Raw genomic sequence first — 17,584 nt, forward strand, 5'->3', positions numbered from 1 at the left:
ACAAGTGGGACACAGGGACACAACTACAATGGCGCGTAACTAATATGGCACGTAACGACTTACGCGCGGGGGGGGGGGGGGGCTTGAGGGGGCGCGTATCTGTTGATTCATTCATATATTTAAGCACCCAGCTGGAAAAAGGAAATAGGACGCTAGGAATAAATGAAATAAATCCTAAATGCAAACTGACAATTGCATAAACACGAGTTTAAGAACAACATCATTTGACGACCCCCCCCCACCCCCACTCCCCCATCAAACCCTTTATCTTAGAATTAGATCAAAAACAACATTTTCAATGTATGAGAGTCCAACCCAAGGCACAATCGTTCTGATTCTTTTCTGAAATATATACTTATGTACACCTTCTTAGTCACTTTTCTTCTTAATCACTTTTCGTTTTGTTTTTTAAGTAGAATTTTTTTCTCTCTCTCTTCTTCTTCTTTATTTTCCTTTTGTCACCTTTTCCCACTTTTTAATCTCATTTCATTTCATTTTTTTGTTTTGTTATGTTGTCGGTATTGTTGTTGATTGAAGGTTTATCAGCCACTATTAACAAGTCTTTGACTTTCTAAAGTGGCTGACGTGGTTCTTTTGTATATTGATGATATATATAACAAAAGTGTCTCTCTTTAACTCTTGTTTTTGGTCAGGGAAATAATAAGCATTACAACACAAAGTACATGAAAACAAAGTGACCATAGCCAATGGACAGGGCTTTATTATTATTAAGTTACAAAACAAAGTTTCCCTGTAGAAATCAAATTCAAAACTTAGGACAAGCATAAATGAATTTAAGTCTGCTATCAAACTTAAATAAACGAAAATTGTCACAAATAAGTAAAGCTTTGCCACCCCAACCCTTCCTCCAACCCTAAAAAATGTTTTTCAGCTCTTTTTCAGTTTGAATTATTAAAGGCTTTGTTTCTGCTGATCTCAAGTTTGCTGAGGCCTTTAATTTTCTTGAATTTTTTTTTAAGCTCTAGAACAAAAGTCAAACAAGAAAATCCATCGTACCTATAGGAAAACAAATGGATTTTATGAAAATCATAGGTTTTCACAATTGTGTGAATTAGGTATACCGCCTGAATATGCTCAGTGCAGTAGTCAAGAAAAGTCAACTAGACTTTGGGAAGATATTTGAAGTTCAATGCCATCTCTTTTTTCAATATTCTATTGCTATAGATAACATTATCAAAAGCAAAGCATCAATTTCTATATGAGTTCCAGTTGAAATCACCCATTGAATCAGTAAGTGCTACTAACTAAGTAACATATCTAAGGTTTTTTGGTAACATATCTAAGTTGACATCAAAGTAATTTCATGTCTTTTATTTTTGATGTTGGCAAATCAACTGCTATGCTAGGACAAAATTTGCTCATTAGGGGTGGGTGGGGTAAGTTGAAACTTACCTCTATGGTCAGAATTGCATCCCGAATCCAAAATTATTATTTATGTGTGTTGGAAATGGACTTTACCACCATCCCCCATAAAGTGCAAATATAGCCTATACCCTGAATTGGTAGGCTATAGGAATAGGCTGTAGTCTCATTTGAGGTTTTTTTGTTAAGTTTATCTCTCTTTGTTGTTTGTTGTCATGGCGGGTCTGTTCATAATTAAATCAGATTGATGGTAAAATTCTAGTTAATTGACTTCTTGCTATCTCAGAAAGGGTTTAGGTTAGAAAATGAAACTTTCATTGATGAATCTACAGCCAAAAGTATGTCCCAAGAAGGTATTTTGAAGCAACTACCTCCACTCCTTCTCCCTCTAGAGGGCCCTGACCTTTGATGACCTCAAAAGTATGTGTTATAAAAGTGAAACCTGAAAAATAGATCTTCTGCTTAATTGAAGTACAGAAAAATTAGGTAAAATTCTAGTTAATTGACTTCTTGCTATCTCAGAAAGGGTTTAGGCTAGGAAAATGAAACTTTCAGGGATGGATCTACAGGCTAAAGTATATCCCAGGAAGGTATTTTAAAGTACCCACCTCCACTCCTTCTCCCTCTAGAGGGCCCTGAAATTTGCCTACATGACAGGTCTATACCTATTGAAATTTTGACAAAACAACATTTTACCTTAATTTTCAGTTTCTAGTTGCTTTTTCTCTGCCTTTAGTTCTGAAAATTCAATTCCTGTTATTTGAGTAGAATTTAGAGCCATATCAATGTTTTTTTTTTCAAAATTTAGGAAATGTATTTGCATATCTCTAAAACCTTATAAAATGGAATTGAGCAAAGTTATGAAGCTGAAAACAATTTTGTTGTACTTCAATTAAGCAGGAGATATACTTTGCAAGATTTCACTTTTATAACACACATATTTTTAAAGGTCATCAAAGGTCAGGGCCCTCTAGAGGGAGAAGGAGTGGTGGTAATTGCTTCAAATTACCTTCCAGGAAATACTTTAGTCTGTTGGTTGATCCTGAAAGTTTCATTTTCCTAACCTAACCCCTTTCTGAGATAGCAAGAAGTCAATTAACTAGAATTTTACCCAAAATTATTTACAGCTTCATAACTTTGCTCAATTCCTTTTTATAATGTTTTAAAGATATGCAAATACATTTCCTAATTTTCAAAAAAATCAAAAAACATTGATATGGCTCAGTATTCCACTCAAATAACAGGAATTGCATTTTCAGAACTAAAGGCAGAGAAAAAGCAACTAGTAACTGAAAATTAGGGTAAAATGTTGTTTTGTCAAAATTTCAATAGGCACAGACCTGTCATGCAGGCAAATTTCAGGGCCTCTAGAGGGAGAAGGAGTGGAGATGGGCACTTTAAAATACCCTCCCCAGGACATACTTTATCCTGTAGACCCATCCCTGAAAGTTTCATGTTCCTAACCTAAACCTTTTCCAAGATATTATAGCTGCTTCACTATACTCCTTTGACACCCTCCCCAAGCTCCTTCTTAATTGCATTCCTATGAAATATACACACCCTTTCAACTCTTTCAATCCTCTCTATGTGTCCAGAAGGTGATAACTTTTTTGGACCTCTGTCCTTCATTTGCCAAAGTAAACCTAGCCCCTGTCCCAAAAGTCCTCCATCTTACTTCCCTCCTCCAGCACCATCTTGCCCTCTCATCATCCTTATGGTTACCCTATCAATATGATTATTGTTTGAGAGTTCTATCATGTTAAATGTTTCCTGCAATATATTTTAATTGCTCTCCCTTGTTGTCTCCTGATCATGTTTCATTTATATCCTTGTCCTTTCCTTTACTTTCAATTCCCAAGATAAGTCTGCCCCTGACCCAGTTTCAGCCTACCCAATAATTACTCAAACTCATTGACTTTTGTGTCTCCCAAATCATTTTAAATTTCTGTACTAAAGCTTTAAGTCTTATTTTGACAAGTCTAAAAGATCTATCATAATTAAATCTGATTGATGTTATACCTGTTTCAAACACTAATTAGAAGCAAATTAAATCTTTTCAGACATTCTAAACTAGATGAAGCTAATAAGCTGAGAAACACTCAAAAGGGAAATTCACAAGTCTGTTCATTCCTACTACAAAATATGGTTGAGGAACTGTTTACTAATAAGCAAAAAATTAGTATTCTGAGTTTAAAAAGCTGTGTGGCAGGAGTTTGACTTCAACCTACCTGAAACTATTTCCAATATTTTTGACTGATTCCTTGCTTCCATTATCCAGTGCCCTCCAGCATTGTCTTATTAATTACCAATGGATGATATTTCCTCTTCTCTGTCCTCTATTTCTCCATGTGAGATCAAGAAGAGAATTGGGAACTAAGAAAAAAGCGTTTTTCATCTTGGAAATCCCATTTCTTCTTGTTTGTGCTTTTAGTGACTTCCTTTTCAAAGCCCTTAGGTTTCCTTTTGAGCAAGATTGGTGATTCTGAACATTTTTTATAAATATGGAAACAGAGTTTCATAGCTTGCTTAAGAAAGAAAGACAGAAAGCATGATTTTGAAGGCGTTTGTCCTATTCCTCTAACTCCTATATTCTTGAAACTAAATGAAGGATTCCTTGCAGATTGGCTAAAAGAAAAAATCCCTCTTACTTACATGAGGTAATTTGGGGACCTCAAAATTAACTTCTATCTCTCACTATCTTGCTTTTCTTATAAACTTCATTGGGATAATCCTCAAGAAGCCTTATTCCTGATATTTATTCTTAAAGTCTTAGTAACTTCGGATTTATTAAGTTAAAAGTGAAAACATTTCAAATGTTTTTTTTTTCAGTGAAGTGCAAATATGTTCTGGTCTTGAGAAGGCATTTGGTTGTGAGCCCAACTCACGTTAATTGCTGACTGTTTTGAGTTAACCTTCAAAAAGTATTTGATCTTTGTAACTACAATGTATTAGTTGAGAAACTTGTCATGGAGCTCCTAAATTAATCTTTTCCTGGCAAAATTGGTTGCCTCCTTAATATCAAATAGCTCACAGGCAGTCAATATCAGAACCATTGTTCCAATCTCTTTCCTGTCCACAGTGAGTAGTCAAAGGTACTCATCTATATCCCCTACTTTTTTCAGTTATGAATTTTGAATATCGTTAAAGGATTTTCTGACAATGAAAATTTGTCAATGACCTAACAGTGGTTGATATTTGCTATTGAAATTTAATAAGTAACCCTATGAGCATCCTCAATGACTCCGAAATTTGAGCTTGGCGATTTGGGGCTTGTAATAGTAATTTTTTGAAAAACCTTATCTTAACAACCTGACATTTTTGCGGGTGTACCTTAATAAAGTTGACTCAAAATTTCTATGTCAAAGGATGAATTTAATGGATTTTGTCATAATCAGGGTCTTGCTGAGGTTTCTGCAATACATTGTCATTGAAAGGCAAAAACTTTCTTATTAGTTCAAATCTGTCATGTGACATCACAAGGTAATGAGTTTCATTTGATCAGTAGCTGCAACAGGAGGACATTTTCACTATTCCTGTAAACAGAAGAATTCAAATAGTGTCAAAGACCATACTACCTTTCCATCATAATCAAGAAGTAGAAAAATTGGGATTTTTTTTTTATAAGACAGTGGAATGCAACTTTAAATGAATATTTCGATCCTATATCTAAAACAAATGTAAAAAGAATATAAAAGAACTAAAATCTTTTCAAAACAGTCCAAGCACTAGTACTTCAGGAAAGTTCAACCAGAACTGGTACATCAAGTGGAGGGGAAAAAGCAATTCATTCAAGTGGAATAAAAGCATTTAAAAATAAAGACAAGCTCTCAAAACTAATCTTGCCGTTTTGGCAGCCAGCCTAGAAGGTCTATTTGTAACATGTTGAGTGGTATTGTTTACTGTTTTGTTAATACCATTTATTAAATCATGTTTAGTTAAATTTGTATATAAGGCATAAGTGAGTTTTACCCCAAATCGAGCAACCTGTTTTGTGCCTAAATCATTTCTAATAAGAGACGTTTCTTCAAAAAGCGTTTTATGGATAGGGTTATCAAAAAATGGCTGCTTAAAATAGGGTCAAAAGGAATATTTGTACTATCAGAATTTAAAGCATTAGTTAAATCATTTTTGTGCTGTTGTAGGTGTTTTTTCCAAATTTTGATGTGCTCTACCAATGTTGTAGTTGCTCCAGTCACATGGTGTTTGATAAACCCCTCTTTGGCAAGTAACTGGGGTTTTGTTGGGGTATGTATATGACAAGAGTAGCTTTATCTCTAATGCGGCTGTTAATGATTAGAATGAACTGTCCAGAAATACTATCGATGCAGAGTCCATTTAAGTCAATATGTTCCATTTAAGAATAATTTAAGTAAAAACTGTGAATATACGTCAAGAAAATTTATGTAGGATGCTCTGATAACATTATGGCAGTGGAAATTTTTGTCAAAAGGTTGCAAAATAGTTCCACGGACAAAAATGTAATTTTGATGGGTTCTACCAACATTATAGTTGCCCTAGTCACATGATATTTGATAAACCTGTCTTTGGTAAGGAACTGGGGTTTTATTGTGTTTTATATGGGTATGTATATGACAGGAAAATCTTTGTCTCTGATGTAGCAGTTAATGATTGGAATGAACTGTTCAGAAATACTATCAGTGTAAAGTCATGTGACCCATTTAAGAGTCATTTAAACAAAAGATGGGAAGATAAGACAAGGTCATATAGGATGCTCTGATAATATTATAGCAGTGGGAATTTTTATCAAAATAAAGCAAAATATTTCCAATGAGAAAAATGTATCCTTCGTGTACTCATTAACGCAATTAATTATTGTTGACTAAAAGTACAAGTTGTGATACAAGTCTCTCTAAATGCTCTAGCGGTTTTTATTGCTTCCCAGTGATCCATTAAAAAATAATGTGAGCTCCTTTCCAGAATCATATTTAGCCTGTGTGTTTGTGAGGTGCAAGCTAACCTTTTCACTCACTGGGTCCCAGTTTTTGGGGTCCTGGAATTGTTCATTATGTAAATGGACTGTATGTAATTTATATGGGTGGACTATATTGGCTAATGTAATTTATATATTGACGTCTATAGTAGGCATAAAGCCCACAAAGATGTAATCAACTGTTGTAAGTCACCTTCAATACCTGCACATAAGTGCTGGTAATCTGTATTTTAAAGGCACTGGGACTATACACAGACAGTTGCGCAGTTTGTTTAGTCCAGTATTTCAAGGAACATTGTGTTTAGTAATTATATTTTAGTAACTTATTTTATTTTATTTTAGTAACTTCATTGTATTTTAGTAACTGGCTTACAGCCAGTATTAATGGCAAATAGACCATATGCATTGATTAGAGAATATGTGTTTAGTTTTCTTTCTATACTCAAGCCCCATTCATAATGAGATTTCACCAACACTGGATTTAGCTATTGCTAATGTGAGCCAATTAGATTTTTCATGAAGTTTTCTCATTGGCTGAGAAGCTCTATGAAAATTTTACGTAAATTTTTATTGGCTCAAATTAGTGGCAAATAAATCCCATTGTTAGTATTTCATGGTTTACGGGTCTTTGTTCAAAATACTTTTATACCTGTACTCCTTCCTAAATAAATGTTGAGAGGTGGATTTAGGGAATTTAAAGATTTAAATACCTATGGACTTTTATTGAGAGTCTTTGCATACTTGTACTCCTTCTTAAACGGGATTTTTTAGGGGTTATGAAAATGCGAGTTTAGCCGAGGTCTACGAAAAAGTGATTAGTTTGGCTATTGACAGTGTTTGAATTAACAGTCTAGAATAAAGTTTTATGGAACTAGTTTAGTTGTGGTTACTAGCAGGAGCTGTATTTTGAATTTTCACGTATTTTTAACAAAAGTTCAAATAGGGATAAAATCCTTTTAATAAACAATGACAAATTTCACAAAAATACTAGATATTTTGGTCACATATGCTGTGACCGTCATCAGTAGTAATAGTATTACTACTGATGGACATCTTTGCATGTGTGACCAAAATATCTAGTATTTTTGTGAAATTTATCACTGTCTATTAAAAGGATTTTATCCTTATTTGAACTTTTATTTATCGTTATGGAAAGGCAGTGTGGTCTTCCAAATTATCTACTTCATGTAGTTTGTAGTTAAAACGTTGTGGTCAAATTGTTTGTGATAAAATTGACTGAATCTTTGTGATGACTGTGGGCTAGTGGCTAAAAATTCAACTTAAAAGTCCGTTATACTGTAATTGTTGTGGATTTAGTGTAGATTAATTGTTTTACCTCTCCCCTCTCTGAATCCACCCTTGCTTTAAACATCTGTGTTTATTTTAGAATCAAAGTTATGATCAGCCTTCTCCTGGACCTTGCCAATTCAAGTTACCTGCATATCACTGAATATATATCAGTTGAGGTCCAAGATTTGGTTGACCTTGTAGACACCTTTATTTCATTGACTAGTGTTCAAAAGAAGCTTGTATATTCATTTATTGGAATTATTGCTATCAACGTATGTTTGACTTATTTGGCTTGGCAGTATTACGGTAGTCGAATCCACGAAAAGTTTTTGAATAAGGGAGGTGAGTAGATTTTTGCAACGATAAATAACAGCTCAAATAGGGATAAATCCTTTTATTAGCAGTGAAAAAAAAAAATATCCAAAAATATGCTGAATATTTCAATCACATGTACAATTGTCGTCATCTTAGTTTGATCAGGTTATGCTGTGAAATTATTTATTCATTGTTACAAATAAGGTGGAGCATCAGTCTCTGTTGCTCGGAAAAGTAAAAACATGTGAATAACATGTCAAGAACTAGTAAAACAACAAATTAAGTTAAAGGGAAAAAACAATGAGATAAAAAAAGAAATGAGAAAAATTACACACATATTTTACAATTTTATACTTGAATAACTAAAATCCGTCAATCCTACTACTGCTGCTGGCTGACTGTTCCACTGTAAGTGCCCTATAAGTAAATCAGTTCTGGCGAATTTTCCTTTTATTTTTAAGTTTTTTAGTAATTTTCTAAAAGATGTTCCTATGTTGCAAGGTAATGGCTAAATTATTTATATTAATTTTTACATATTGATTCAACAATTTCAGGTGTTTATGCTGGACAGAGACTTTTAGCTTCCAAGAAACACAAATTTATTTTCTAAGTAAGGGAGCATTTAGGATCTTGGGTTGGAGGGGGTCCTCCAGCTAACATCCACAACAAGTTCATAAAGTTTATTTCTGAGTTAATTTATTGTTATGCTATAAAAGAGCCCTTTATATATAGTCCCAGATTTTTCTATAGTTTTTTACACATATACTCTTATTATATTATATTTTTATATTATAAATATACACTTTTATATTATATATTTTTTATATACTTATTTTTATTATATTATCCTTTATTTTATACTTTACTATATACTTTATATACTATATACTTTACTTTAATTTTATTATATACTTTATTTTTATTTTATATACTTTTATATTATATACTCTTTATATAGTCCCAGACTTGCTAAACTTTGGATCAGATTCAACATTAGAAAAACACTGTTTATTTTCCTTATGTTCTGATGTTTTTATTTCTTTTCGAATTAAATAGAAAAAACTAGTTTTTTTAACTGAAAGTAAGGAGTGACATTAAAACTTAAAACGAACAGAAATTATTCCGTATATGAAATGGGTTGTCCCCTCCGCAATCCCTCGCTCTTTACGCTAAAGCTTTTAATTGTTTTAAAAAGTAGAATTGTGGCAAAGAGTCAAATTTTAGCGTAAAGAGCGAGGGATTGTGGAGGGGACAAACCATTTCATATACGGAATAATTTCTGTTCGTTTTAAGTTTTAACGTCCCTCCTTACTTTCAGTTAAAAAAACTAGTTTTTTTTTATTTAATTTCTGAACGTTTTTGAATTAATGGATGTTTGATTTTGGCTCTCCGCACATAAATTATTGAATTGAAATTTGTATATTATTTTTTTTGGCTAAATGGCTTTCTCTTAGTTTTGATCAGACGATTTTGAGAAAATGAGGGGTGGGTAAGGAGGCCTAGCTGCCCTCCAATTTTTCGGTTACTTAAAAAGGCTACTAGAACTTTTAATTTTTAACGAACGTTTTTATTAGTAAAAAATATGCGTAACTTAAGAATTAACTTACGTAACAAACTTTTATATTCATATATTTTTATTATGTGTACGAGGGGGTTTTTACCCTCGTTAATACCTCGCTCTTTACACTAAATCGTAAGTTTTGTCCCAATTCTTTAAGAATGACCCCTGAATCAAAAAGGCCGTAGAATAAATAGTTGAAATTACTAAAAATACTTTAGCATAAAGAGCGAGGTATTTATCTCCTCCTAAATACCTCGCTCTTTATGTTAAAGTATTTTTAGAACCCATCATATGCGTAATAATCTCCTTTCGTTTTAAATTTAAATCCTATTCCTTACTTTCAATTGAAAAAACGTTTTCATGTTTATTTTTTCATTGTTTTGTTATAGTAATGCTAGAGAATCCTGCGCCCTTGTCATTGAATTTTTCTTCCCCCTTGACATATTCCTCCAAGGAAAGATCCTCCCACATAGCCCCCTCCCGTCAACCCCACCCCCCAAACCAAAAAAATCCCCATGAAAACGTCTGTACACTTCCCAATAACCATTACTATATGTAAACATGGTCAAAGTTTGTAACTTGCAGCCCCTCCCCCAGGGATTGTGGGTGAGTAAGTCATTCCCAAAGACATAGTTATTATGGTTTTCGACTATGTGGAACAAAATGGCTATCTCAAAATTTTAATCCGTTGACTTTTGGAAAAAAAATTGCGTGGGAGGGGGCCTAGGTGCCCTCCAATTTTTTGATTACTTAAAAAGGGCACTAGAACTTTTCATTTCCGTAAGAATGAGCCCTCTTGCAACACTCTAGGACCACTTGGTCGATACGATGACCCCTGGGAAAAAAAAACAAACAAACAAACAAATGAACACGCACCCGTGATTTGTCTTCTGGGAAAAAATACGAAATTCCACATTTTTTTAGATAGGAGCTTGAAATTTTTGCTTTAGGGTTCTCTGATACGCCGAATGCGATGGTGTGATTTTCGTTAAGATTCTATGACTTTTAGGGGATGTTTTCCCCTATTTTCCAAAATAAGGCAAATTTTCTCAGGCTCGTAACTTTTGGTGACAAAGACTAAATTAATGAACTTAATAAAATGAAACTTATATATTTAGAATCAGCGTGAAAATTCGATTCTTTTGATATATCTTTTAGCATCAAAATTCATTTTTTTAGAATTTCGTTTACTATTGAGCCGGGTCGCTCCTTACTTCAGTTCGTTACCACGAACTGTTTGATTTACGTGTAATATCATCAGCATCCACCATAAAATTCCGATGTTTAATCTGGACTCTCCTGTTCAATTCTTGAGGTAGGATTTTAGTAGCTTTAAGGTGGACATAACAGAATTGAACGAATACATACCGAGTAGATCCTGAGCCATCCCTCAAGACAGGGTCTGTAAGTTAGGCAACTCGTTCAGTGTTTACACATAGCTATATGTTATTCAGAAAAGTATGTATGTTTGACCTTTACTTTCCAAGAAGACGAAGGGTATTCAGATGAGCCTTTCAAAAAATGTTGAAGGGAGTATTGAACTAAATCAAAACATGTTATGTGCATAAGGATTGTCAAAGGATACAATATAGGAAAAACTGAGTATATTAATTTGGAAAATTCAGGAAATGATAAGGGATGTGATCAAAACGGCAATATTTGCATGCTATCAATACTGCTATAATTATTTCCACTACTACTACCACACTGCTGCATTTACAGTATGAAGGGCAAATTTGTACTAAATCAAAAGACGCTATGTGCATGCACATTGTCAAACTAGCGTATCTCAAGAGTCTATTTTGGTATTAACTTGAAAGTTTCAGAGAATACTTAAAGGGGAAGACCATGTTACCAAAAGGGATTATGTTCACCCTATAACTAATAATATTATTACTGCTACATTTACTACTACTACTACTCTTTCTATTGCAACTTATTTTAGGGCTAAGAGTATTGAGATGGAAATTTCTAGAAGTATATGAACATACAGGTTATCAAAAGGACAAATTAACGATGTCACATCATTGGCTAATTGTATTAAGTTGAAACTTCTAGGACATGATGAGATGGATGTTCAGCTAACCAAAAGGCAATAGGTTAATACTACTGCTGCTAGTAGTACTACCGCTATTGAATATTATCACTAGTAACATACAACTACAGTTGTGTTACACAGTTGTAATATACACATTTGTACTACACCTACAACTATGTGTAGTTGTAGGTAAATACAACTGTGACTACTATTACGACTACTATGCTCAATGGCATGAAGGTGAAATTTTCAGGAAATTTTGAGGGGCAAGATGAACTGAATCATAACACACCCTCTGTATGCAGGTTGTCAAAAGGGTGTAACAGCAATATCTTAGGCACAGTTAAGTGTGTGAAGTTGAAGCTAACAGGGCTTGTTGTGTTGGATGTTGAACTAACCAGAACATATTTCTGGTTAGAACTACATAGAACATATTTACCAATATTTACATAATTAGAACATATTTACGTAAATAGAACATATTTACCATATTTACATATTTACCAATATTTACATAATTAGAACATATTTACCATATTTACATATTTACCAATAGAACATATTTGCATCATAGTGCTTCTGCTTCTACTCATACATCTGCTACTTACTATTACTACTACCTTTATTACTGCTACTGCTATTAATATTATGGATATTAAGGCGATAAGTTTGGGATATATAGGAACTGTAGGAAACTAAGTCGAAACACGCTATGTCCACACAGGTTGTCAAGCGAATCCATCAGAAATTGTTAATGGTGCGTATTAAGCTGAAACTTTCAGCATGTGCTGAAGGGGATGTTGAAGAAACCAAAGGTGCTCTGCCCATACTGTTACTAATGCTGATATAACTATTGATACTACGCAAGCTAAGGGTATTAAGGTGAAGCTTTTAAGGAATATTTAGGCGGATGTTGAACTAAATAAAAAAATAAAAAAAAACTATGAGAACGTGGAATTTCAAGAAGGTGACAAAGCAATATCTGAAGAACAACCTATATTATAGATTTAGACCTTTAAGGGTAAGTTGAGGGAGATTTTGAACGAGCCAGAAGGCACTTCATGTATACTTCTAATACTACCGCTACACTTAATGTAACTAATGATGCTAAAGGCATTAAGATGGAACTGTTAGGGAACATTTAGGAGTTTCAATTAAATAAAAAAGCTGTAGGGATGCAGGTTTTCAAAAGGGCATATAAGCAATATCCTAGGCAGCACCACTCTATATTAGATAGAAATATCATTGAAACTTTTAAAGCAGATAAATCAATTCAAAATTAAAAGTTCCGGTGCCCTTTTCAAGAGCAAGAAGAGATTGGAGGGCAAGCAGCCCTTATCTTAAGCCCCTTCACTTTCCAATCACATCCAGTCAAAATGTTGAGACAGCCATTTTGTTCAGCATATTAGAACGGCCCAGCAACTATGTCTTTAGGGGTATTAGGTGCTCTGCCCATACTGTTATTAATGCTGATATAACTATTGATACTACGCAAGCTAAGGGTATTAAGGTGAAGCTTTTAAGGAATATTTAGGCGGATGTTGAACTAAATAAAAAAATAAAAAAAAACTATGAGAACGTGGAATTTCAAGAAGGTGACAAAGCAATATCTGAAGAACAACCTATATTATAGATTTAGACCTTTAAGGGTAAGTTGAGGGAGATTTTGAACGAGCCAGAAGGCACTTCATGTATACTTCTAATACTACCGCTACACTTAATGTAACTAATGATGCTAAAGGCATTAAGATGGAACTGTTAGGGAACATTTAGGAGTTATCATTGAACATTTAGGAAATATCATTGAAACTTTTAAAGCAGCTAAATCAATTCAAAATTAAAAGTTCCGGTGCCCTTTTCAAGAGCAAAAAGAGATTGGAGGGCAAGCAGCCCTTATCTTAAGCCCCTTCACTTTCCAATCACATCCAGTCAAAATGTTGAGACAGCCATTTTGTTCAGCATAGTAGAACGGCCCAGCAACTATGTCTTTAGGGGTATTAGGTGCTCTGCCCATACTGTTACTAATGCTGATATAACTATTGATACTACGCAAGCTAAGGGTATTAAGGTGAAGCTTTTAAGGAATATTTAGGCAACTATGTCTTTAGGGGTATTAGGCATATCGACCCCCACAATTATGCAATTGGCCCATTATGCTTTAAAACTAAATATTACTTCAAAATAAATCAAAAGGCATTGTATTTATGGTTGCCACTAAGACACCTCAGCAATATATTGAGATCGACTGGGGTAATAAGTCGAAACGTTTGGGGATACTACTATTACTGCTTCTGCTCTTACAATTTAATAAATAAAAAGAGTCTAAGTGTATCCAGGTTGTCAAAGAGTGTAGATCGAATCTTTTGGGGGTGATATTAGGTTTTTTTTTTCAGGTCAACTTCAGAAGCTTTAAAATTAGAATAAACAAGAGCTAAGAGCTCATATGGCACTTGTGACTAGGCAAGAAGAGCTAAGACCCAAGAGCTCATATGGTAGGAGCTCTGACAAAATTCTAAGAATCAAGTGATTGATTTAAAACGAAAATCAGATGCTTAATGCCGGTCAGAATTTAAAATAAGAGCTCTGAGTCACGATGTCCTTCTAAATATCAAAATCAAACAGTTCGTGGTAACGAACTGTAGTAAGGAGCGACCCGGCTCAATAGTAACCAAAACTCTAAAAAATGGAATTTTGATACCAATACCTACATCAAAAGAATCGCATTTTAATGTTGATTTTAAATATATAAGTTTCATCAAGTTTAGTCTTACCCATCAAAAGTTACGAGGCTGAGAAAATTTGCCTTATTTAGGAAAATAGGGGGAAACACCCCCTAAAAGTCGTAGGATCTTAACGAAAATGACACCATCAGATTCAGCGTATCAGAGAACCATACTGTAGAAGTTTCAAGCTCCTATCTACAAGAATGTGGAATTTTGTATTTTTTGCCAGAAGACAAATCACGGGTGCGTGTTTATTTGTTTGTTTGTTTTTTGTTTTTTTCTTTTCCCCTGGGGTCATCGTATCGACCAAGTGGTCCTAGAATGTCGCAAGATGGCTCATTCTAACGGAAATGAAAAGTTCTAGTGCCCTTTTTAAGTGACCAAAAAAATTGGAGGGCATCTAGGCCCCCTCCCACGCTCATTTTTTTCCCAAGGTCAGCGGATCAAAATTTTGAGATAGCCATTTTGTTCAGCATAGTCGAAAACCATAAAAACTATGTCTTTGGGGATGACTTACTCCCCCACAATCCCTGGGGGAGGTGCTGCAAGTTACAAACTTTGACCAGTGTTTACATATAGTAATGGTTATTGGGAAGTGTAGAGACGTTTTCAGCGGGATTTTATTTTGTTTGGGGGTGGGGCTGAGGAGAGAGGGCTATGTTGGAGGATCTTTCCTTGGAGGAATCTGTCATGGGGGAAGAAAAATTCAATGACAAAGGCGCAGGATTCTCTAGCATTACTATAAGAAAACAATGAAAAATAAACATGAAAACGTTTTTTTAAATGAAAGGAAGAAGTAGCATTGAAACTTAAAACGAACAGGGATTATTACGCATATGAGGGGTTCTAAAATACTTTAGCATAAAGAGCGAGGTATTTAGGAGGAGATAAATACCTTGCTCTTTATGCTAAAGTGTTTTTAGTAATTTCAACTATTTATTCTACGGCCTTTCTGATTCAGGGGTCATTCTTAAAGAATTGGGACAAAACTTACGATTTAGTGTAAAGAGCGAGGTATTAACAAGGGTACAAATCCCCTCGTATACATAATAAAAATATAAGGTTATGAAAGTTTGTTACGTAAGTTAATTCTTAAGTTACGTATATTTTTTACTAATAAAAACGTTCGTTAAAAATTAAAAGTTCTAGTTGCCTTTTTAAGTAACCGAAAAATTGGAGGGCAACTAGGCCTCCTTCTCCACCCCTTATTTCTCAAAATCGTCTGATCAAAACTGATAGAAAGCCATTTAGCCAAAAAAAAGAATTAATATACAAATATCATTTTAATAATTTATGTGCGGAGAGCCAAAACCAAACATGCATTAATTCAAAAACGTTCAGAAATTAAATAAAAAAAACCAATTTTTTTAGCTGAAAGTAAGGAGCGACATTAAAACTTAAAACGAACAGAAATTACTCCGTATATGAAATGAGTTGTCCCCTCCGCAATCCCTCGCTCTTTACGCTAAAGTTTGACTCTTTGCCACAATTCTACTTTTTAAAACAATTTAAAGCTTTAGCATAAAGAGCGAGGGATTGCTGAGGGGACAACTCATTTCATATACGGAGTAATTTCTGTTCGTTTTAAGTTTTAATGTCGCTCCTTACTTTCAGCTAAAAAAAAATTAGTTTTTTTATTTAATTCATTAAGATCCGATCACCCACTCGTAAGTTATAAATACCTAATTTTTCTAATTTTTCCTCTCCCTTTAGCCCCCCAGATGGTCGAATCTGGAAAAAAATCACTTTATCAAGTCAATTTGTGCAGCTCCCTGACACACCTACCAATTTTCATCTTCCTAGCACGTCCAGAAGCATTAAACTCGCCAAATCACTGATCTCCTCCCCCCAACTCCTCCAAATAGAGCGAATCTGGTACGGTTAGGTCAATCACGTATCAAGGACATTTACTTATTCTATCCACCAAGCTTCATCCCGATTCCTCCACTCCAAGTTCTTTAAAGATTTTCCCCTCCAACTCCCCCCAATGTCAAAAGATCTGGTCGGGATTTGAAATAAGAGCTCTGAGACATGAATTCCTTCTAAATATCAAATTTCATTAAGGTCCGATCACCTATTCGTAAGATAAAAATACCCCAATTTTCACTTTTTCCAAGAATTCTGGTATCCCCCTCCAACTGCCTCCAATGTCACAGGATCTGGTCGGAATTAAAAATTAGAGCTTTAAAGCACAATATCCTTCTAAATATCAATTTTCATTAAGATTTGGTCACCCTTTCGTAAGTTACAAATACCTCATTTTCCAAATGCCCCCCCCCCCCCAACTCCACCAAAGAGAGCAGATCCGGTCCGGTTATGTCAGTCACGTATCTTAGACGGGGTTTTATTCTTCCCATCCAGTTTCATCCTGATCGCTCTGCTTTGAGTATTTTCTAAGATTTCCGGCCCCCCCCCACTGACCCCGTGCGTTTTCTATGATTTTAGGTTTTCCCACCCCAAACTCCCCCAATATCACCAGATCCGGTCGGGATTTAAAATATTAGCTTTGAGACACGATATCCATCTAAATATCAAATTTCATTGGGATCCGATCACCCGTTCGTAAGTTAAAAATACCTCGTTTTTTCTAATTTTCAGAATTAACCCCTTCCCCCAACTACCCCAAAGAGAGAGGATCCGTTACGGTTATGTCAATCATGTATCTAGGACTTGTTCTTATTTTTCCCCACAAAGCTTCATCCCGATCCCTCTACTCTAAGTGTTTTCAAAGTTAGGTTTCCCCCTCCCAACTCCCCCCCAATGTCACCAGATCTGGTTGGGATTTAAAATAAGAGCTCTGAGACACGATATCCTTCTAAATATCAAATTTAATTGAGATCTGGTTACCCGTTCGTAAGTTAAAAAATACCTCATTTTTTCTAATTTCTCAGAATTAACGCCCCCCCCCCCCAACTACCCCAAAGAGAGCGAATCCGTTCCGGTTATGTCAGTCATGTTTCTAGGGCTTGTGTTTATTTTTCCCACCAAGCTTCATCCCGATCCCTCCACTCTAAGTGTATTCCAAGTTTTAGATATCCCCCTCCCCCCCCCAATGTTACCAGATCCGGTCGGGATTTAAAATAAGAGCTCTGAGACACGATATCCTTCTAAATATCATATTTCATTGAGATCCGATCACCTGTTCATAAGTTAAAAATACCCAATTTTTTCTAATTTTTTTAATTACCCCCCCCCCCCCAACTACCCCAAAGAGAGTGGATCCGTTCCGGTAGTCCTTAGGACTTGTGCTTATTTTTCCCATCAAGTTTCATCCCGATCCCTCCCTCTAAGTATTTTCCAAGATTTTAGGCTTCCCCCTCCCA

This window comes from Artemia franciscana, chromosome 14, assembly GCF_032884065.1.
Source record: "Artemia franciscana chromosome 14, ASM3288406v1, whole genome shotgun sequence".
NCBI classification, from domain to species: Eukaryota; Metazoa; Arthropoda; class Branchiopoda; order Anostraca; family Artemiidae; genus Artemia; species Artemia franciscana.